We start from the raw sequence: 23,103 nt of genomic DNA, 5'->3' as shown, positions 1-23,103 counted from the left end.
CCAAGCCTCTCCAATTTGTTTTTAGGTGAGGGTTAAATGATACGTCTTCAAATAAACACAGCTGTTCACCTGCCTCCACCTCTACCTCTGGGCTTGAGGTCTACCTCCTTCCCCAGCTGGCTATCTCTCTGCTGCTCTCCACTCCCAGGTGGCTCCACTCTCCAACACCCACCAGCTGACTCATCTTCTCTACTGGGCCTCTTGTTCTCTTACAGAAGGTACCAGAGAGCCCTGCCTTGTCCTTTTTGGAAGCACACGGAAGAACAACCCCTTTTCTTTGCCACTTTAATACCTTCCCTTTCATCAGGAACCCCCACACTCCACAAAGGGGATCATCTAATCTTGGACCCAAGTGTGATTTAAATTGTGGCACCAAACACATATATCAGTGGGAACACAGCCTGGCATTCTCTCAGCTAATGCATTCTTTCTACACGCCTTTGCCTTGGCTCTCTGCAGCAGGATAGAGGGGGTAGTTTGAAAGACTCAGGGGCACAGGATTGCTGGGAGCCAAAATTGCTTAAGGTTGGCATGGCGATCCTGGGACTTGCTTGTGTGGGCAAACAAAGACGGAGACCAACGTGGTCTTTGCTGCATTCTTTCCCTGGGACTCACAAAGACCCTGGCCTGTCCCTGTCCCTGCTCCCTACCAAAATTAGCCTTAAAAGAAGAAAAAAAATGCTATGATTTATTTGTTCACTTACTTGATGAAACATTAATTTGACCCACAAAGAAATGACATATTTGGTGTGTGGGGGATAATCATGAAAGTAATGACAGTCTTTGTATAGTAAATTAGTATTTTTCTTGGATCTAATCTTTAGAAAAATGCAACCAAGAAGAGCTGCAATGTCCTGGGAATGAAGTCAGGGATTTTTTGTTTTTAACAAATAAACATCAAGGGGTTAAAGCAGCCATCATCAAGGAGAAGGAGGCTTCAAACTAATTTGACACTGAAAGTGATGTTCAATTTGAATCCTGGTTGTTCGATCACCTGATAACTCCTACCCAATTGGTGCCCTCCTTCTTGGTATGTCTTGTAAACGATGGGATACTTTTTGTAATACATATACTTTTCCCAAAAGTCAAATGAAAGTCTTGGGTCTCATCTTTTGGGATCCTATCATTTGTCTAATTCTCCCAACGCACACTCACAACAGAGCAGAGACAAGAACAAGAACACATATATACACAGAGACGTAAATTATTGGGCATGCCACACAGCACAGCACTGCACATGGAGACAGATGGCTGGGGACAGACATGGGGCTCAGAGAGCCTGGCCACCTAAATTGATCTTTGCATATTTATAAATGTAACATTGGTCATCATAAATAACAGCAAGGACGAGGCCGATATTAAATCTGTCAGCATCCTCACAAACGCCCCGAGTGTTGCTTGGATGGGAAATACACTTAGGATCGTATTCGCTCCTGAAAGAGAAAATGATTACACACTAACCAAACCCTAAGTACAAGCTACAGATATTCACCTCATGACGCCATTCCTCAACTAGCCCCTTGGCACTCGCTGGAATTAATCACGGCACGAACTCTACTTTCTCATTTTCTGCAGCCTCCGTGTGGGTAATTTCTTTCACATGATTAAAAGTGAGCTTGGCAGATCCTTCAAAACGTGCTTTTAGGTGTGGTGAGGCTCCGAGTGCGTCCTTTGTCTAAGGCAGGATTCTAAGGACGGGACCTTTCGACAAGCAGGTCTCGACAATATTCACGTACCTGAAAAGATTGTGTGTTATTTTTACAGGCAGGCTTTATAGATACCTTTATAGAGACATATATTTGTACAGAAACATGTGACTGAGAGATGAAACAAACTGTTTACCTTTGAAAACAGAGGCAGGGGTTTCTCTTCCAAATAATCGCTCCAGTCTTTCTGAATGTCATCCAGAAGCGAGTCTGCCTCCTCCAACTTATCCAGCATCTGAGGTGGTGAGATAACCCTTGTAGTATTGGCCTCCTTCCCTGGCCCCTTCATTATTAGCCTCCTGGTGTGTGAGAGAGAATACAGTGGCTGTAACAACCCTACTTCACACAACAGGCTCGCTCTCTCTTTCAAATTGAAAATCCCCTTATTACAAAACAAGGGGTGCTCTTTCTCCTCTACCTATAAGGAGGAATGCCACATTCATCGCTTCTTACAAAAACCGCAGCTGCTTTTTAAGCTACAGACAAATAGAATGTGCTAGGCGGTAATTCGGCTCAGGCTGAATGCATTATTTTCCAAGACACTTTGGCAAGGGGCTTTCTATTATGAACTGGAAGGAACAAGGAACGTCCTTTCTCTCCTAATTATGGATGTGTTTTGTTCTCCTCTATTAGCCTACACTGTCAGATTGATCTTCGTTTGCTGTAGCCAGTTCAATACATCAACATTTTTTTTTTCCTGGAAAATTAGAGGGCTGATGACTAAGTCTTCATGAACTTTAATGACGAAAATAAAATTAGCACAAGAGAAAAGCAGTTGTGCTGAAACCCAACGTCCACAATGGGCCGTCCGCGGAGACCAAGGAAGCAAACCTTGTTTTGACACCCAAAGTTAAGAGCAACAGACTCGAGTTGCAAATTTGAACTCATTTAATTGTAATAAAAGTAAGACTTTGCAGCCATCTTGCCATGTTGGCTCGTGTAGAAAGCGAGAGGGGAAAGGCGTACACCTAGGAGAGCTATTTCTGCACAGAGGTCCGACCCCATATCTGTGTGGATTGCTTCCTAGTTTAAGGTGGGTGATAACTGGGCATGATGACCGCTATTCTCATGTTTCTGACCCAAGCAATGGATTAATGAGCTAAAGCAGGAGAAACTCTGGCAACATGATCAACTTGAGCCTTCACTGCGCTGTTTCAACCTCGAAGATAAACATTGAGAAACAAAAAAATCGTGAGTTCCTAATACTATCACCAAAACCAAACCCAAAATAGAAACACCAAGAAACTCTATTAACCTAGGTTCTGGTTAAATTCTGATTCCAAAGCTGCTATTTCTGAATATAATATTACACCCAACCATGGCAGAAGTGCTCTCGGTCTATAGGGATATATTGCCTTGCCAAAGGGGAGGATCCCACAGGGTGACAGTGGGGTTCCAATTAAGGCAAAATAAATACTGCTGCAGCCTGACAGCAAGAGGAGATTACCAGCCGATCACAGCACACGGGCAGGTGTGCCGCTCTGAAACCACAGGCTGAGCCGTGTTGTCAGCAAGCAAAGGGCTGAGGAAGAGCTGGGTGTGACAGGCAGTTTGAGAGTTGATTTATTCCTGTTTGCTCCCATTATTTTGAGTGTGTGTCCAGGAAGGTTGATAGTGGCAGTCAATGGGGATCTTGTGCAAAGTGTACAGTCTTTCCTGAACCCTGGACTGAGACTGCATGCATATTTAAGAGACCCCAGACCCAAGGGGAGAGAGAAGGAGGGAACAAGTGAGGGAGAGAGACACTTTCAAATTCTACATTTGCATTTAAAGCCATGCTGGCTCTTTCTCTGTAGATCTGACATTGTTTTAGAAGGGCTGTATTTGTTTCCAGAGAAATGGTGACTGGATTTTCCAAGCACTCTCTTTAGGAAGAGAATGTGTGTGCAGTGAGGGTTGGTGACAGCCTTCAAGATCCAGCCACTCTGATTAAATTTGAATCAGGTTTCCATCTGATATGCCTGGGAACACACAATGTGCTGGGCACTTGCCCACCCTGGCTGATAAGCCTAAGTGATGCCGTGGCAACCCAAAGAGCCCCAGTTCACCCTGATAAATAATGGAGCCCTGTCCCTGAGCCACATCGTGGAGCATATTAGACATTGTCATAATAGGAAAATTGAATCCCTGAGTGTCGATATTTCCATTGAGCAGACAGCACAGTAATAAGCCTGGCTTTGCAATAAAGAGTGTTTGTTTTTGTTACAGAGATGTTGGAGGCAAATAGAAAACAAATTCTCAGTTGTATGTTTGAACGAATGCAATATTCCTAGATATCCTGATAGGCAAACGTTATTCAAATAGAAACAGTTGTGCACGATAGATAGATAGATGATAGATAGATAGATAGATAGATAGATAGATAGATAGATAGATAGATAGATATCGATGATGGATAAATGGATGGATGGATGGATGGATGGATGGATGGCTAGATGATGGATGGATTGATAGACAGATAGATAGATAATGCCTGAGCACACTCTTGCTTCAAATTGTTTTCCACATTCCTGCCCCCTTTACCCTGGGTAGACATTGTTATTTAGGCTTCTTTTCCCCTTTGTGCCTCTTCCTCTAAAAGTTCCTTTTATTTCCCAGCATTCCTAAGGACATCCAGTCAAGTAGACGAACACAGTACAAATTCACCCCGCTTTAAATCTGATCGATTCCAAACACTTCCCAGTTTCAGTGGCAAGTGTACCTAGTGACTTCATTTTATTTATGGGTCCTGAAGATTGAAGATAGAAACGAATGATGTCTTAGGAATGAGACAGAGGCATGACTCAGTAGAGTGACCTGCACTCTGTGTTCCCATAGATAAGACACAGCCAAGTTTCCAGTGATTGAAGGGGAAGCATCCATGGGGAGATAAAGGATTCTCTGAGCTGTGTCATTGCTGCTTTTCCTCCCCCAATTCAGTGTGGTGTGCATGCCTCCCACATGGCTACACACACCTATACACACAGAAACACGCATGCACACCTACATTCACACTCTTCAGGTGTGCGTTAGCTCCCCTCCAGAAATCAACCTGCTTTGACTACATGTGAAAACCTTCACTCTCCAACTGGTGATAAGACACTAGCCTTACTTCAAATAGTGGGTGAATATGAATTTTGAAAGGTGCCATCCTCCTTTTTCATGTCATCTCTTCTGAAGTGCCAGCTGACCGTGTCCAGGTTGTCAAAAGACATTGAACGCCGCTACTAAGATGAATTCAGTTCCAAATGGCAAAATAGCAGCTTTCACTTAAACACACTCTGAAGACAACATTTTTATTTTATGCTTCTCCCCCAAATTAGTCATTGTTTTAAATGGAAAAGAAAGCCATAATATGAATAATTGGATGATGAACTTTGGTATAAATACATGTGGTCTAGTTTTTGAAGAACAAGACCCACTGCTGGAAATATAAAGACAGATCCCTTCCTCCCCTTCCCCGAAGTCTGCTTTCTAAATAGGATTGTCTGGAATCATCACACCTTTATGAAGTCATAGATTTTCATAAACTCATCTTCTAAAGTCATGACTAAAGTCATCAAATTCAACAAACCACTATACAAGAAAGGAGAGACTCTAAGATGGGCAACTTGAAAAAGCTGAACTCCTCCTGGTGGCCGTTGGTCCATGGACTCACCTCCCAAGACAGAAAGAGGCTCTGGGCGCCACAGATCATTCTAGCCAAGCGTCTACTCTCTACAGAAAGCAAGAAGGGACAAGGGATGGGGTGACGGAACAGAGTGAGCTGTTGGATCGGGAATGTCCTACAACTCCAGAGGCACATGCTGTCTGAGAAGCGGTGAGTCTGAAAGCCTCCGAAGATCTTTGACTTCTTGTCAAGGCTTCTGGACACCAGGAGCTTTCAAGAGGTCCAAAAAAAACCCCACATCTGTCCCCAGCTTCTGTCTTCTGTTCTCCTTTAAGGAGAAGAGTGAAGAATGGGACCACTCAGCAGCCTTTTAACATGTCACACTTGGATAATTCCCTTCCTTGCCAGAGAGCTTGTCCTTTCCATTCGGACTCACGGAAGAAAAGCAAAAATCGATTCAGAACAAAAGAAACTCCCACGTGTTTGCTTCCTTTGTGTTTTTTTTAGAGTGCCCACAGTGTAGTTAAGTTGAAAAAGTTTTTTATAAAGCCCACTGAGGCAACAAATCACACAGGTAAAAACCTGAGATTTAAGAGAGAATGAAATTTAAAAGCTAATTAAATTCAACAAGGGCTTCTCAAAGGACCACATAATCAAATTCGTCTCAGGTTAACATTTGGGTTTTGAAAGGGGGCAGTACGTGGAAAACTGACATGGTTGTAGATTCCATATTGTGGTAAAAAAGATAAAAAACTGAGATGGAGTGGGAAAAAGATGAGATGCATGGATTTCTATACAGACTGGACGCCAGGGTCAGGATGTAAGGAATAGATAAGTTCCAGCGTCGGAGCTCCGGAGGAACTAAATTTGAAGGCAGATGGTAAAACGGATTGAACCTTATTACCTCGAGTCCCTGAGAAATTCCCGAGACAGTTGGATGCAATTTGAAAAGGTCAGAAAAATATTTCCCGCACACCACTGCTTCATGCTTTAAGGGTGTATGGGCGTGAGATGCCAACTCTAATCATTTTTATTGACTTTGCTTTCTAGAGACGGACAGACAGTCTGGGAGACACGACCAGCAGATAAGAGAAAGGCAATCTTACAAATGAAAACCTCTCTGACTTGGTTCTCTGGCTTGTGACTGTGAAAAATTCGAAGTCTTGCCCATTTGAAGGGAAATCTCTCCATCTTCCCTCTGCAGGCTGATGAAATAGAAGGGCAGCACAGGGAGGCACCAGTGTAACTCGACTGTGGCTATTTCCTGGTAATTGCTATTTAGTTCACGTCTACTGTATGCTAAGCACAGGGAAACCTATGTTTACTTCGGGGAAATGATTAAGACGAAATGCCAGGATGTGCAACAGCATGCGAGCACCAGCTTTCTGCCGCTATATATTTGGAGGGCGGTTGCGGGGAAGCAGGACACCCACGGGAGAGAGTGAAATGGAACAAAGCACAACCAATCTCCATTGAAGAGACTATTCTACTAAAGATTCGACTGTCATTAAAATCTTCCCCAAGACAAAGGGAAAACGAGACTGGTGTACAATAAGAACCTTTGTTGGTGAATATATTTGTGGATCTTTTTTAATTTTTCCTTTTCTGCCTTTCCTTTTTTGCGGGCATCCAATTAGAAGTTGAAGCTGACTTTTCAGTACAGAATGCCATGATCCTTTACAGCTCTGCAACGTTTTAATTAGCATCTGACTTCCCTTTCTGTGGGGAAGTGAACCCAATCCTGTTTACTCTTATTTAGAAGCAGAGATAAACTTTTTAATGGCCCTGAGACCTGTCTGCAGGCTCTCCTAAGATGTTCTGGACCCACGGGGGTATCTTGGCAGCTCACTAGAGCCTTTCAACCAGCAGGGCGTCTTTTCCTATGGACAGCCTTCATGTTGATCCATTAGTTCTCTAGCCCTGTTATCCACAGACCACCACAACCAGCAACGAAGGGGGCCAATCGCAAGGCGGCTTTGCATAATGTCAAGGGCCCTTCACAAAGGGATGAAGCAAGCTCATTAGTTGGACATCTGGATGCTTGGCAGCCAGGGCAGGAAGTTCTTGCTTGTAATTGCCTTTCTTTCAGGATCACCTGAATATTTGGTATTGGTTAGAGAGAAACAACACAATTTGGTGACATTTTTAAATTTCCACCTTATGTTCAATAAAGTTCATAAGTCATACTAGACCTTTGTGATATAGGCCTCCACTAGATCACGTTTAACCCAAGACGCTTCCTATATTTTTACCATTTTACTTGCAAAAGAAAGTGTTTAGTATTCATCTCCTTGTACTGTTAATATTACTAGAGAAAAGCCCAAGTCTTTTACCTGTGAATATCATTAATAGCAAAAGAGCAAGTCATTCATATGAAAATAGCAATGATAACAGAAGATAATATTTAATAGTATTGTCTATTAGTTGAGCATTTACTGTGGGGAGCATTCAAAAAACACATTGTCCAAGTCCTATTGAATTCTCACAGATAATTTCAGTAAACTGAACTCAAGAATAGGACTGAGGGAGGCCAGGAGATTTGAACATGTGTGGGTATTCAAGCTAGGACTCAGACCAAGGCTTGTTTATTTCTTTCAAAGCTCGAAGCTTCAAACTCTGTTCCACAGGCACAGCAGAGCCAGGAAGGCTAGTCTCCAGTGACACTGCACACTGCACACCCTGAGGAGTGGGATGAGCCAACTTTACTGCTCTCAGGGAGTGAAAGCCGGGGCCTCTGAAACTTTACCCCAACTCCGGCAATTGTAGACAAACTGTGTAGCTCTCTCTCTTTCCTGTGCTTGTGGAACTCAGCTCACAAGGAGTACATACACTCCTAGCAGCCTTCTTAATCAGGGTGTGTGGTTCATGCTTCAGAAGCAGCAGCTGCTAAATGCTGGTGCCTAATGACACACAGATTGTTCTTATTTGGGTTATGTTTGAGTTATTCACTGAAAAAAAGCAAGGCAATGAGAAGAAAGTACTTATTCACTTGAGCTGTATTCGGGCTACTGTGGTAGTTTAATAAATCATTCTTGAGTCCCAACTTTCAAGGGGAAATGTGCAGCTATTTTGTGATCGTCATGGGTAAGTAGGTGGAGTAAAATGATAACAATGACGGGTCACCTGAGTTTACCACATTAAATAATACAGGTCTTTGACTGGAGCAAAATGCATTATACATTGTCAGATCTCAACAGAATACTATTTTATCATTGCTGGAGAAACATTTGTTACAGCTGATTTACTAGCATAGCCCCAGCAATGGTTCATCTTGTTTAAAGAGATTATGGCTAAAAATGTGGGAATATTGCTTGGCTGTCTGGCAAATGTTCCTGTAGCTTTCTTCACCTGCCTTTTGTTGGTTTCCTCTCTCTGTACTCCATTTGAAGAGAGCTTCCTTAAGGTATCAGGTCCCTTTCTAGAACCTTTGTTCCCCAAAGCCTGAAAAGACACGTTCCTACTGAACAAAGGTGTCTTGGAACTCAAGGGCCATTAAAATAAGCCATTCAGTAGAAGATATTCCAACAGATGGGTTGCAGTTTGGGCAAAACGCTGTTACCAGTAAGGACTCAGAGTAGGAGCAGGTAAAATACAGAAAGGCGTTCAGGCACAGCTGCTGGAAGGTGCAGAGAGAAACAGATGAAGAAGAGGCTGATCACAGTATGAACTTGAATCTGCAGGATGGCTACCCCCTCTTCCCTGTAGTATTTCAGGCTCATTGCTTTTCTCCAGTACAGAACAAGACTAGGAACAATGTGGAGAGTGTACTAGAACATTCTGGTCCTCCCAAAGTGCTTGGAAACAAAACGAGTCCAATTTCCACCCAGGAAGGAATGTAAAGCACTATCCCAAATTGTCTACATTCGATACGTTTTGTCGAGGAATTATGTATCAAGCCTATTAATCTTCAAAGGAGGAACGTCCTGAAAAATGTTATAAAGACAGGCTAATTGAATAATTTCTTTTTCAAATAGCAATTTGCTCTTAAAACAAATGACAATTTCACAGAGAAAAATCTCCATCATAAAAGTACTGGAAGAAACATCAAGTTAGCTTATTGCAGGAGCCTTTGTCCTGCTTTTATTTATTTATTTATTTATTTATTTATTTCTACTTTTCCTAGTCCTTCCTGTGTGCACAGTCTCAAATGCAGGCATCAACATTATTACAATTAACTATTTAGAAATAATGCTAAAAAAAAAAGATGGCACACAATTAAAACACCATACTATAACAAGAGAAACAGTAACACATCCCAGGCATGGCAGAGAGATAAAACCAGCCCTTTCCTCCTTCCTGGACCACACAGAGTAATTTAGTGGTTTCTCAAAGCATCTTATTAGATTTCTATTTTAATCATACTTCCATTACCTCAATGTCAGAATGTTAAATGCTTTGTGTACCTGGCCGTCCTTCTCAAGGGGACTGTGGTAGGATGAGAACCCGAATGTTATCCCAGTCCATTTTCTGTGAATTAGCGGGTTCTCCAGAGCATATTATTTCTTGTGTTGGGGAAAAAAAGAGCGTGGCTTAAATTTTTCTGAATAAATTTTCAAAATCAAATTTGAAAGTTTTCATGAGAGATGATCCTCCCTGGTGGGTGATGCGAAGCATAACCTGAGGGGCAACCATGAAAATAATTAGCATAAAATGGATTAGCATATAGATGCCTTTGAAATAACAAACAGCAGAAAACTCAAATGCTTAGCCCCAAAAGAAAGGGATGAGAAGACACGACATTACCGTATTCTTCTTGCGTGACAACTCTAGCTTGAAAGCCAAAATGAACTTTCTCATTCCCTGATGGGTGTAATGACCAGGGAGATGGGGGTGTGACTCCCAGCTCTGAACTCTGATTCCTTGGCTTTATTTGGCCATTATCACCATATGAATGCTCTCTACTTACCCTTTCACCGGCATTCCCCACCCTTATCTTCAGTGAATAGAAACAGAGCCAAATATCTTCCATTTACTTCCTTTACAACCTATCAGGTACTGAGACGTAAATCATATATATATATATATATATATATATATATATATATATATATATATATATATATTCAACCCCCTTCTCTTCCCTGCCTTTCCCCAGGTTTCTCAATGGCATACCAAACGCTGGAATTTGTGATTCTGTTACCAAGAGGACAGGGGAGCCTAGCTTGAAAATGGAATAACAGTCTGTGTTTTTATTGGCAATGGTCCATGAGCTCAAGCTAATTCTTTTTTATATCTTTAATAGATGTTACTTCTGAGACAGTAGCACGGTATAGGCTGGCATGGCAGCGGACCATGGTCTTTGTGCCCAGTCCCATTTTCAAATCAGCTGGAGCTCACTTAGGGAAAGATGGGTTAACACAACGAGCCCAGTCGTCCCTTTTATAAGACAGTGGTAAGCTTTACACATCAGAAAGGCTTTGATGTCAGGTGTACTTAGGCGCCATAGCTCTCTCTACCTTCTTCAGCAGGTGATGAAGATGCCACGCTTTGTGATTTAAGAGCTTAGCAAGCCAAATGCCATCCCACCTTAACTTGCATGTATTTAATGACATTAAGGAAAGATACCATGAAAGACAATGGATTCATCATGACATGACAGTATACAAATCTACTTCCCCCTCAAAAAAGAAGTAAAGAAAATAAAGATCACAAAGCTAAAATTTATCCCGTGGAACCAAGAAGATGACTTCTAAACTGAACTTTGTTACAACTGGCAGAAGTGTAGGACTCTCCAATACAGTGCAATAGAAAGAATTAAGGATTCACTAACCATGCTTTACCTAAATCAAGGGACACAGGTAAGTCCGTCGAGCAAGAATCATGGTGCATAGTTGAAACGCAGTGGATCCGTATTTCAACTGCAATGCATTATTTTGATTTGTTGATTTGGTTTTGAGACAAGGTGTCTCACTGTATATCCAAGACTGGTCTGGAGTTCTCTATGTAACCCATGCTGTCCTTGAAATCTTCAGCTTTAGGGTCATAGGACTGTACTACCATGCCAGGGTATTGATTTTAATCATTAAAGGCATCAATAGAGCACTTGGAACCCCAAGAAAGGGCATTTCCACCAAAATATCATTTGGCTTTCTCACTTTGCCATCAATTTGGAGCCTCCGATGGATGGTGACAGCTTCACAAAGGAGAGTCTTGGCCTCCTGACATATGGAAGGGGAAAGGAGACATACACTGGCAAATATCAAGATTCTACGGATAGCGGAAAGTCAGCCTTAGTATATGTCTCTGATTCTTCTACACACTCTGGTCTCATGCCGTTCACATTTGGGAACTGCTGCTAGACACTTAGGCTCACACGCCCTATGAATGCTAGTAACAGGTTATCTAAAGAAGAAACCACAAAACTAATCTCATTAATAAGGGACCGAGGAAACATGTTTTATAGATATGTGTATAGGTATATATAAAGACTTGTGCAATGAAACCTACAAAATAGCAAAAGAAACTGAAGGGAAGCATCAGATTTTTCATGTCCATAGACTCATGTTATTAGAATGCACATATCGCCCAAGGTAATCTACAGATTCAATAAAAATTCCTATCAAAATTATCATGTTTCCACCAAAATAGAAAAAAAAAAGCTTAAGATTTATGATGTAGTAGGGGGAAAAAACCCTACATTAAGAAGAATAAAGCTATTGGAAGCATCAGGTTCCCTAACTTCAAAATATACAAAGCTATAGCAATCAACACAGCATGGGGCTGCCATAAAAACAGACATTTAAGCCAATGGAACATACTAGAAAGCCCCGAAATAAACTAACACTTTTAACAGTCAATTGATCCTCAACAAACATGCCAAAAATACACATTGTGAGAAGATTGCTTCTTTAAAATATGATGCTGGGGCAATTGGGCATCTAGGTGCAGGAAGATGAAATTGAGCCTATTTCGTTGCATACAGAAATGCTAAGTGGATTAAATTCCTAAGCGTAGGACCCGAAGCTGTAAAAGTACTGGAGGGAAACAGAACCACATCTCCCTGACTTTGGAATAAGTCATGATTTTTTATTTTTATTATGTATCTATCCTTGGAGAATTTCGTATATCTAGACGTGTTCTGATCAGATTCACTCCCACTATCCCTCAGTTTCGCCCAAACCACCACTCCACATTTCCCTCCTTATACCTTATCCTCTTCTCTCCATACCCAACATAACCCACTTAGCCTAGTTAGTGCTGGTCATGTGCACATGGGTATGGGTATGACTGTTTTATGGCCTGAAACACAGGCACGAAAAAGAACCAGGGGAAAAGACAACAAGCTAAATATTCACACATCCAAAGAGCCAATCAGCAGAAAAGCAATAACAGCAACAAAGGGATGGGAGGAAGTATCTGTAGGCTACATGCCATGCAAGTAGTTAGTACTCGAAGCATATAGGGAGCTCAAGCAACTCAACAGCAGGAAAACAAGGAATCCAAATAAATAACAGGCAGAAGAGATCAAGGAGGTGTCTCAAGAGATAACACACAGATAGTCAACAGATATATGAAAAAGGCTCACCTTTTACTAGCTACCAGAGAAATACAGATTAAGGCACATTGAGACATGATGTCACTGCTTCTAGAATGCTACTATCAAACGATAGTGCACTGGCAAGGATGTGGGGAAGTGGGAGGCGTTGAAGGCCATTGGTGGGAGTGTAAATTGGCACAGTCAGTTCAGAACCCAGCAATCCCATCCTGGGTGCAAATTACAAAATTAAAATAAAATTACCCTGCTGGTGAGGTATCTATAAGTATATGTTCACTGCGGCATTTGTCACAAGGTCCCAGAGACAGAATCAACTTAAGTTTCAGCCAACAGATGTGTGGATAAAGACAATGGGGTGTAAATAAAAGCTGCAATGCTATCAGCTTTGAAGCGGAAGAAACTCTGACCTTTGCAACAGCATGGATGAAACCCAAGAACCATGTGGGGAGGGAAGCAGGCCAGGCACAGGCAGAACCCTCTCAGATGTCCGGTCTGAAATGCTGAACCCCAAAGAGGACGACATGGTACAGGGGTTGGGGATGGAAGTAGGAGCTAAGGAAGACGGGGAATGTGTTCAAAGGGTAAAAGTTTATTTTGGATAAACATGCTCCAGAGCTATGCATTGAACAAAGGGACTATAGCTTATAACAGCACACAGAAATTTTTGAAAAAAAAATCACTAAAAATAGATTTGAAGTGCTCCCAACATACATAGAAACATCTGTGGGGTAGTGCATTACTTAACTCAGTTGAGCCGTCCCCAGATGCATGCATATTTCAAAACATCACGCTACACATTTTATATATGAAATCTTTATTCAATTATATTATAATGGATGTGCCTCTCATCCTGATCCTCAGACAGCCAAGGCAGGAGAATGGCAAGTGTGTGGTCAGTGTAGGCTAGGAAGGATAACACTATCTTTTTTTTTTTCAAAAAAAAAGTTTTTTAACCTTCTACAAGCAAAAATAGTCAGCAAAAAAAATTATTATTTTCCACATAACATATAGGACTAGGAACAAAAAATGCTAACAAAACGGCGTTGACCAACCACCCCTGGAAGAAGTCATTCTGGGAGGAAGGTGGCATCTAAATTTGAGATGCAAGATGAAAACATGGTAGATGGTACTGATGAAACTGCATCTTCAGTTCCCCTTAAATCGGATTTCACGCTTCCTTCTTCTTCAGCACCCATGATTACACCCCTTAGAGACTGCAAATACTGGCAGTGATATTTGGAGATTCAGTTATCATGGCGATGATAGATGATTATTAAATAAGGACCAGCCGATGTCACAATATAGAGAGAGCCCAAGGACTGCAAGGAAATCCATCACGTAGTAAAAACATGGCTTTGTTGATCTGACCCTGACTGGGAAAAACCAGGAAGTTATCTAGGAAGTCATTTGTAAAAGGATGCTTTGTAATTTTCTTCCAAGGTAGATCAAGATCGCCACAATAAATGTCTAAAGATACGTCATCAAGGTTTGTTACCAAGTACTTTATATTGTTCAGAAATCTCTAGAACAGTCTTAGTTTGGGGGAGAAGGAATTAAGATTCTACAACATAAGGCAATAGCAAGGTCGCATAATATGCAACTGCATTTTCTATAAAAAAGCAATGGGATGCAAACCCCAAATAAAACCATTTCATTTTGAACTTTAATGAAACTGAGTAGCTCAGGAGAGGAAGGGGTGTAAAAAAATTGCTTTCAGCATCTGGAATGATAGGCAGTCGTGAAAAGGGAATGGATTGGTGACAGCATGCTGCTATGGTGGGGGTGGAGAAATACAGAGGAAGGGGGAAAATGTACAATAGGCAATTTCTAATTGGCATCCTTGACCCTGTACCTTAGCACGCAACTTCATTCTAAAGACATTATAGTCATTACATCCCATATACCCAGAGTTAATGTTCACCTGCTTTTAGGAAGCTTACAATTCTTTTTCGGCTTCTCCATATTTTTTTTCTGACATTCAACGGGGACAGAGCCTATAACACCATATCCGTTCTGTGCTAAGGCACCAACTAACTAATTTTGAAAATAAGCCTAGTGAAACCCAACTGGCCTGGCACATTCGCTTTTAAATGTGGTGTGTGTTAATCTTCTATTTAAATCTCGTCGTTCTATCATAATTTGTGTCAAATGAATCTGAGTCACCATGAGTAAGCTAAGATTAAATCCTCAGTACCAAATTTTCCATTCAGCCTGACAATATGCTTTGGGCTTGTTAATGGACTATTTTAACCAGCACAGAACCCCACAGTGCTAATTTATAGCATTAATCATGCCGTCTTTCTTCTCTTTTCCTTTTCCTACTGAAGAGAAGGTAGGCAGGGAGATCAATGAAGGAGGCTATTCAAAACAGGGGATGTGATCACCTCTCCAGATAACTGCATCTCAGGGTAAAAATGGGACTGATTCTCCTTGCACTGTTGGGTTGAACTGAATAGCATATTTAAGAATGGGATGTGATAGGTTTTGTTCATTGAAAGGGAGGGTGAATTCCTGATATGACTTATAGTCAAACCCCAGAGGCCACATTTCAATAATATGTAATGTAGAATATCAGGCTAACGGATCACAACATGGTTCTGTCACACAGCACCCGTGTTTCAATGTCCCTGCACATAAAATTGGGAAACTGTGCCCCTGCTTCAAAGGTTTCTGCTTGGGTTAGGGACAAAGGGCTGAGAACAGTGTCTAGCGTATAGAAAATATCACATAAGGGTTAGGTGGGCATCAACCTTGTCCTAAAACACAAGTCTATCACTTAAAATAAAATTAAAAAAAATCTCTTCCTGCTATGTTTCCTTCAGCATAACGGAGAACAGAAATACCATTCCAGTGTCCCAGTCATAGCCAGTTTGTTCATTAGCATGTGCCAAGCACTACAAAGCTAAATGGCATAAGAATATTTGCCCTTAGAGTTTACATTGTAGGGGTATCATAGACAATAGACGTATTTATGCCATGAATTGGTGATAGCTATGGAAAGCAAGCCATAGGAAGTCAGAAAAAGAAAATGCCTAGATGCCATTCATCTGCCCCTGTATCCAGTCCTATTTGACAAAATGGCTTAGCACAAGGCCCTGCTTTCCCCTCGGGAAAAATTTTCATGCTGACATCCTAGGTAACCGCTCCACTGACATCCCAACCGCTTGAACGATACAGAAAGAATCCAACATATGAGCACACCCAGGCAGACATATGTACACTGGCTCTCTGAAATGGAATGTGTATGCCATTTGTCGAATGGCAGATCGTCACTTCCATCTGGTCTCATTTCCCGAGCACCCGAATGCACCCCCAGGATGTAAACCCTAGAAGCTAGGAAACGGAACTGAAATACTCAAAGACATATGAGGGGATGTTTTCCGAAGCTGCAGACCCCCAAGCGAACACCGCACTAACGTCATTAATTCCTTAGCCACGGTTGAGAGTCGCAGGGGCTGAGCACAGAGGCCACAGAGCATGAAAGACATTCCATGGCAGACCTCATTAAAGGGGCTTAAGACAAGCTTGACAAGTTAATGACAAAAAATCCAATTTGGTTTTGCTGGACGTAACCCAGAGTGAGTCCAAACACACTGCAACTCTACCACGCACACTGTCAAAGAGGGAGGGCCACAACCCAAGGTCAATTAGTCCCGTGGAGTTCATGAATCAAAGGCCAGGGGTGGATACCGTCCTAGTCAACCACATTGAATAGAAAACCATGCCCTGTGTGTTTTGGGTTTGAACTTTGGTCCTATTTAAACTGCACAGACGCCATAGGTCCCTAAATTAACAGTAGTTACCAAGGAGATGTCCATCGGGCTGCATATATTGAACAAAAGCCTGGGTAGCTCCAGATGCCACACTGTATACAACACATCTTCGCTATTCTTTGCCCTTTCTCTAAAAGTCCTTTCTTAGTTCTACACTCTAGGTCCATGGAATATGGGTCCTGTTACCCAGCACTTATTCATGGCTATCTTATAATTCGCTGGTTGACCTAGTACATGACTTTCTCCATTCTTTAACTACCTTTCCATCCCAAGTATATGTGCCTCGCAGAGGAAGAGCTCCTTACACACATTCTTAATGCCCATTCCAATCTTACCACAGCCAACCCAAGTTTACAGATAGGAGAGCCGAAGAGCCATACAACTTACACAGCCCCTAGTTGGGACAGGAGCAAAAATAGGAACCATGGCCATCTGTCTTCTAAGCTTATATGTGTATCTGGCTACGAGGAGGAACAAATGCCTGTTGAATGGATGTCTCAATGAGTGGATGCACATCCTAATATCTCAGGTATTAAAAGAGGCAAGATGTACAACTCTAACCTCCGTGCCTTTGAATAATAGGTACATAATCATAGCTTAGTTTAGAATGTTTAGAGACACAATGCCCTCAACCCGCTATGCCTCTATCATATCTTTAAAACTATCTCATGGGTGAAAGGGATGAAAGATTTTTGTGTGTTCCTCTCCAGTCTCTTCTGGGTCTCATGAAGAGCATGCTAACCCTTACCTTCTTGCCCCTATCACTGGAGTACTGGGACCAGAGGCATGGCTACTACTCCTATGTAAGGGCTAATCTCTCAAGAAATCCATAGACGCCTTCCCATGTTTAGATCACTGAGCATTTGTCGAGATTGAAGGGAGACCTCAGTTCCTGGTCTCAGGTTTTCCAACTCTAACCCACCCACTTTCCAGTCAAGCAATAATAATAATACAAGTAGTATAAATTTAATCACCATAAATAATATGAGGATATTATTTTAGTAAACGTATATTGAGAAGGAGAAACTAATCTTTTTGTTTGTTTGTTTGTTTGTTTGTCAAAGCCTGGTTAATAGTCAGGATTTCTCAATAGCCTCATCCTGGGTCCAAGGATGGGTTGGTTACAGAGACTATCTCACAGATACATAGACCGGTGTGCTTTTATCCAAACAGCCCAGGAGTGTATTCTCCCTCTCTTCTCCCCTCTCTCCCACTGCAATAACAGTTCTAAGTGTGAAGGCAATGTTCCTTGCCCTGTTCTGCTGATGGGAAACCACACAGAACAATATGAACAGAACTGCTTCTGAGCTGTGAAATGTTAGTAGTTAGAAATTAATAGGAAAACGGAAAGGAGAAATATTGTGGACGTTCAAAAAAGCCAAGTATTTAATTTTCTCCCTTGCCCTACATATTTGTGCAAACACATACACTTTAAGACATGAGCCATAAATATCTATGAAGGCAAGTTTAAACAAGTTAATGAAGGCCGTTTTCAAGTTTTCACCAGTTGCTTTGATTTCTCTCTCCTCTCTCTCTCTCTCTTTCTGTGTGTGCGCACTTGTACACATTTGCATGTACGTAGGAGGTCAGAGCTTGACACTGTCTGTCTTTCTCAGTCCCCACCATGTTACTTAACACAAGGTTTCCCGCTGAACTCAGTGCTCAGGTTAGCGAAGTTTGCTGGCCAATGAGCTCCAGAGATCTGCCTGTCTCTGCTTCCCCAGTGCTGACACTACTGACCTGTGCCAGCATGCCTGGCCTGTGTGAGTCTAAGGGATCCGAAATCAAGTCCTCAAGCTTGCCTTACTGGATTTACTGACTGAAGCATTTCCCCAGACTCGTACCTGTTGGTTTCCAGGGAGCCACTGCATTCGATATAAGTGGCTACAGTTAGCACTTCCTCATGATACTGGGTATTGGGTTAAAGCGCGCATCATACAAACACGGATGACCAACATAAAGAGTTCGTTTGCAGATGGGTAAGCTCAGGTCGAGGGGAGTTAAGAAAAATGCCCCAAGGTTAAACAGTCAGCCAACCCTAAATTGAAGTACCTGTGCACAGGGTTTTGCTAACCAGTCCAAGTCCCTTCATCCCAAATGGGCAGCAAGCCCAGGTAGCACATGCTATGCTTATCTGAGAACCAGTTCAGAGGAACCATCTCTGCTGTGAGATGTGAGAGCTCCTTTGGCCAGAATACAAACTCATCGAGACTTTACAGCTTCAGATAACCTCAAATAACCAGGGGCTCTGGATGCTTTCCAGTGTGCCCGGGAGGCTCGCATCCCTAAGTTAGGGCTACAGAACCTGTGAAACAGTTACTCGGGGTGACAAACAGGATTAGTGGCCAAGGTTCTTAATCTGGTAACCGCCAGTCTTTCCAAGGGAACTCAGGGCACCTACTGTGTGTATAGCATCTCTGGGGAATAAGGCCATAAGGCTGTGTGAAGGGAGTGAGAAGGCTCCCCGAGGCAGCCAATTCCCTTTGGGGAGTCTTCCATCTACCCTTTGGGAGGGGAACCTGAATAAGTAAAGCAGTAAGAGTCAAATTAATCTCAGAATACATTAGCAATACTTACAAGTATTAAAAGTAAATCAAAATTTCTTCAAAGGATTAAGTCCTTCAGCCTTCAGCTCAGTCAGACCTGCCTTCCCCCCCCCCCCCATGCCAATTAGAGTTCAAAGAAAAGATTCATACACCTCATTTGGAGATCAGTTGAACCTTGGGCACAAGTGCTAAATCCTTAATAAGTCAGAAAGATAGATATATTTATTCTTAAAATTAACTAATTTTCACACCAAGGTTAAGCGATTTGCCCCAAGACAATTTCCTGGAAGTCTGATAAGACACCACATCCCCATCTCTCATTTGACATCTCTGACCCCATTCCCCTTGTTCAAGTGCCCCTGCAGAAATACTTACATGTATCGCACAAAACACGCGCATGCCTGCCCACGGGAACAGAAAAGAACAGAACAGTTCTCACTAAAATATTAGAGTCTCCTGGTGGCAGTGAGGAATAGCCCAGACACTGTTCTGTAGGGAACAGAACTAAGTCTAAGGGGGCTGCTTCCTATGGCTGTGTCTTGTATATAGTTCCAGATAATTGAACTGGTTGGCCAGGTACAATTGCATTCAAAGTCTTTGCTTATGTGGTGTTTCTAAGCACACACACACACACACACACACACACACACACACACACGCACACGCACACACACACGCACACACACTTTGAGTCCGTAGTGCTGAACTCCTTGAGATCATCTATACAACATGCAGTAAGTTGCCTTCAGCCATTGGGAAATAGAACCTAAGTTGTTTTGTTTGTATGTCTGTTTGTTTTACCACAAATATGAAAATCTATACCAGGAAGCTTTAGAAGGAATAACAGTGGTCAGCATTAAGGCATGTATGAATTTCATTTTAAAAGGTACTGAGCTTATCCGCATTAATCAGACAGTAGACAGTCTAAAACAATTATATGCTAGGATTGGAACTGATACGGAAAATGGACCATTTGATACGCATTGCCCCCACACATATCCTGCATGCTTTTTATTTGTTTTATTTAATTAAATTTCGAGTTTTCCTGGCCTAGTCAGCACCACAGTTACACTTTGATAGCAAAACTGTAGACAGGACAGATTCCTTGTTTCAGATTTCTTATTTTTCCTATTAAACTCTATTGTAATTTTGTTATGCCTCAGTCGATGTTAGAGAACCCAAATTACGCAAAACTTTGGGGATAGACATTAGCATAATTGAAATAATTAAATTTTTGGCAATTATAATTCTCACTTAAACCTAAATTAAATATGCCAAACTATAATTATGTTCAAATTTGCATCATGAAAATTATCCCCATTTTGCTCGTGGCATCTTAAAATATCTAACAAGAGACCTTAAGCCCTTCAGGTTGAGTCAAGAGGCCTTATCTCTGCAGCCTTTGGGAGGAGGAGGCATCCTGCATTAGACACAGTCATTTAGCCTCTTGGGAGAGGGAAAGTGGTCTATTATTTCTTCACTGTGACATGTAGGGCTGGTACAATAATCTTCAGGTACCTGCGAGTTACAGTGCCATTAATGAGGACAAAGAGCCAGAGCAGACGGTAAAATGAGAATGTTTCCTTTGGAGAGAACCCTTAAGCAAAGCAGGCCATGTTTTAGGACAAGGGTAAACAAGGGTAATGAGCAACAAAGACACACACACGCACAAAGCTGCAACATTTTTAACCAGACACTGGGAAAGCACCACTGTTTCTTAGCTTTTAAAAAAAGAATGAAGCCAGAAACCACGTACAAATAAGGAACATTCATCCACCTTTTGGTCCAGGGGATGCACAGGCATTTTTAAGACTTCTAGGATGGGTTCTTTATTACTTATTTGGGATGCAAAGATAAAAGGCAAAAATCATACAGTGTAAGCTGCGTTTTTAACTAGCCTTTCTGCTCTACAGTTACACGAACCAAATGGTGTGATTAAACTTGCAAGATGGTAGTGTATCTATCTTCATCTCTGGGACAGTAGGCGGATATAATCTGTGGATATATTGATCAAGAAGTAGATAAGGCCCCGTGCACAGGGTTGGCACACTGTCAAAGCCTACAATGAGTTTCTGACAAAAACATACGAATGTATCTCCAGTTGAGCTAAATATTCACATTAATAAAGAAATAAGGCAGTAGAAGCCTGGCTGACATCCCATCTGTTCTGATGAATTAAATTTAGCAATCATATGCAATATAGACGTTCTGTCTGAATATCATACAACCCTGACACATCCAGGCTTTCATTAGAAAGCCCCACAATGTGACTTGAATAACAATCTGTCTTGGCTAATTACTATTTTCACTTCGCTATACTCACTTCCAGACATATTGCTGTTTGCACATGGTAATTTAGGTAAACAGATCCCGTCCACAGCTGCATCAATTAACACTGCTAATCAAAACTGAATTCAGGTAATTAGGCACATTTATGCAAAAAAATGTGTAATTTTGGGGGAAAAGCTAGATTCTTCAGTAATATGTCAATAAGTAAAAAAAATCTCATTTTGTTTATGAAAATGAAGAATGAGGAGAGAAAAAATCATCATTAATATATACATCATGCAGACAGAGTAAAATTCCTAAATTAAATCTCACTCTTTAATTGGCCTGTATTTTCAGAAATTGTATCATAGTTTTTATAAATGTTTTCCTCAATGTTTCCATATAGTGAAGTTGATTCATAGCTGCCTAAAAGTGTAATCACCATCAAGCGAGATGCAAATGGTTAATGAATCTTCATGGATTCCTACAACTGGGGTGTGGGTGGCAGGGACCCTGCTCACACTTGCTCATCCATCTTGCCTCCCATCCCCAGGCAGGACTGACTCTTGGTGACTCACTTCACCACATGCTGAAACCCTCTCTGCGAGGAATCCTTCCACAGTTGGAGCCACGATAGCACCCTCACACCCCCATTTCTATGCCAGTAATTATTCAGAGTTCCTAGTTCTGCATAGTGGCCTCTAGCTGGGCTACGAGCTTGTTTTTCAAAAGGCTGGGATGGATTGTTTGATGTTTGCTTCGTCTCTGTAAAGACTTCAACCAAAATGATAAGTCTGAGGAACTACTCTGAGCTGTTTGGAGACACTGGTTGGATTTTTGGCAAGTAATAAGTGAGTTGACAAGTGACTTACGTTAAGAACCATCTAATATGGGAACAGTTTAGGACGTATCAGCCCACCGACCTATCCATCTATCAACAGGTCATCACATCTCTCCCTCTGCCTACTCTCTCAATGTCTTTCCTTCCTCAGAGTGCCGTTTGCTTTCTGCACACCTGCCCTTCCTCATGAAGTAGGGCTTCAGGTCCCTTAGCTTTAGCTGAATGGGAAGAGGTTCTGTCAATCCAATTTAACTAACACTTCCTCAGTTCCTGCCATGGACCAAGAGCCTCTGAAACCCAGAGGGAGGAGGCAAAGATGGACTTAGAATACTCACACTCTTTTGGGATGATTTCAGACCGTTTACAGACCAACAGAAACAACTTTCGGAAAGTAGAAAAAAAACACCAAGTAACACTGGATCTGCATTCCAAGCCGAGAACGCGCTGGGCTAACCTTATAAGATCTGATTTTTGTCTAACTCAGGATAATTTCTACTTTTCCCCCTTGATAACAGATTAGGAATGGGAACAAAAGTTCTCTTGCTAAGCAGTATGCTGTCCTTTTATCACTTTGTAGGATTCCAGCACATTTTTTGTTGCTGTTTGGTTTTAATATGTATCACAATGATGTTTTTATGTAGCCTTTAGATAAATTTATCATAAACAACTGGACAATTTCCTACAACCCAGAAACCTGACAGAAGCCATCTTTGGGACACAATTTCAGTAATGAAAGCTATCAAATAGAAAGGCACATTGACCAGCGGAGTGTCAGCATCCAGTCATCAAGAGGCACACTTAAAGAAAGTGCGGTAAAGACACTTCTTAGTTAAACTGAGTTCTTTTGAACGTTAAATGGAAGAGAAGTAAGCATAAACCTTTTAA

General features: G+C 41.7%; 1 long non-coding RNA gene across 4 annotated transcripts in view; it reads right to left on the bottom strand.

The window, feature by feature from the left end:
- Positions 1-23,103, bottom strand: part of LOC125389990 (uncharacterized) — a 60,725-nt gene that overhangs the window by 2,540 nt on the left and 35,082 nt on the right. For 2 of the 4 annotated variants that reach the window (XR_015736751.1, XR_015736750.1), the window contains 3 exons: positions 9,699-9,912; positions 1,843-2,005; positions 1,493-1,736 (listed from right to left, as the gene is read on the bottom strand). This is a non-coding gene — a long non-coding RNA (uncharacterized LOC125389990). The remainder of the gene's footprint in view (positions 1-1,492; positions 1,737-1,842; positions 2,006-9,698; positions 9,913-23,103) is intronic. The other 2 variants (XR_015736752.1, XR_015736753.1) reach the window with 1 other exon arrangement.

Source organism: Myodes glareolus, chromosome 26 (assembly GCF_982192425.1).
Source record: "Myodes glareolus chromosome 26, mMyoGla1.1, whole genome shotgun sequence".
NCBI lineage: Eukaryota > Metazoa > Chordata > Mammalia > Rodentia > Cricetidae > Myodes > Myodes glareolus.
Note: the sequence above shows the minus strand (reverse complement) of the source record. Positions and strands in the feature narration are given on the sequence as shown.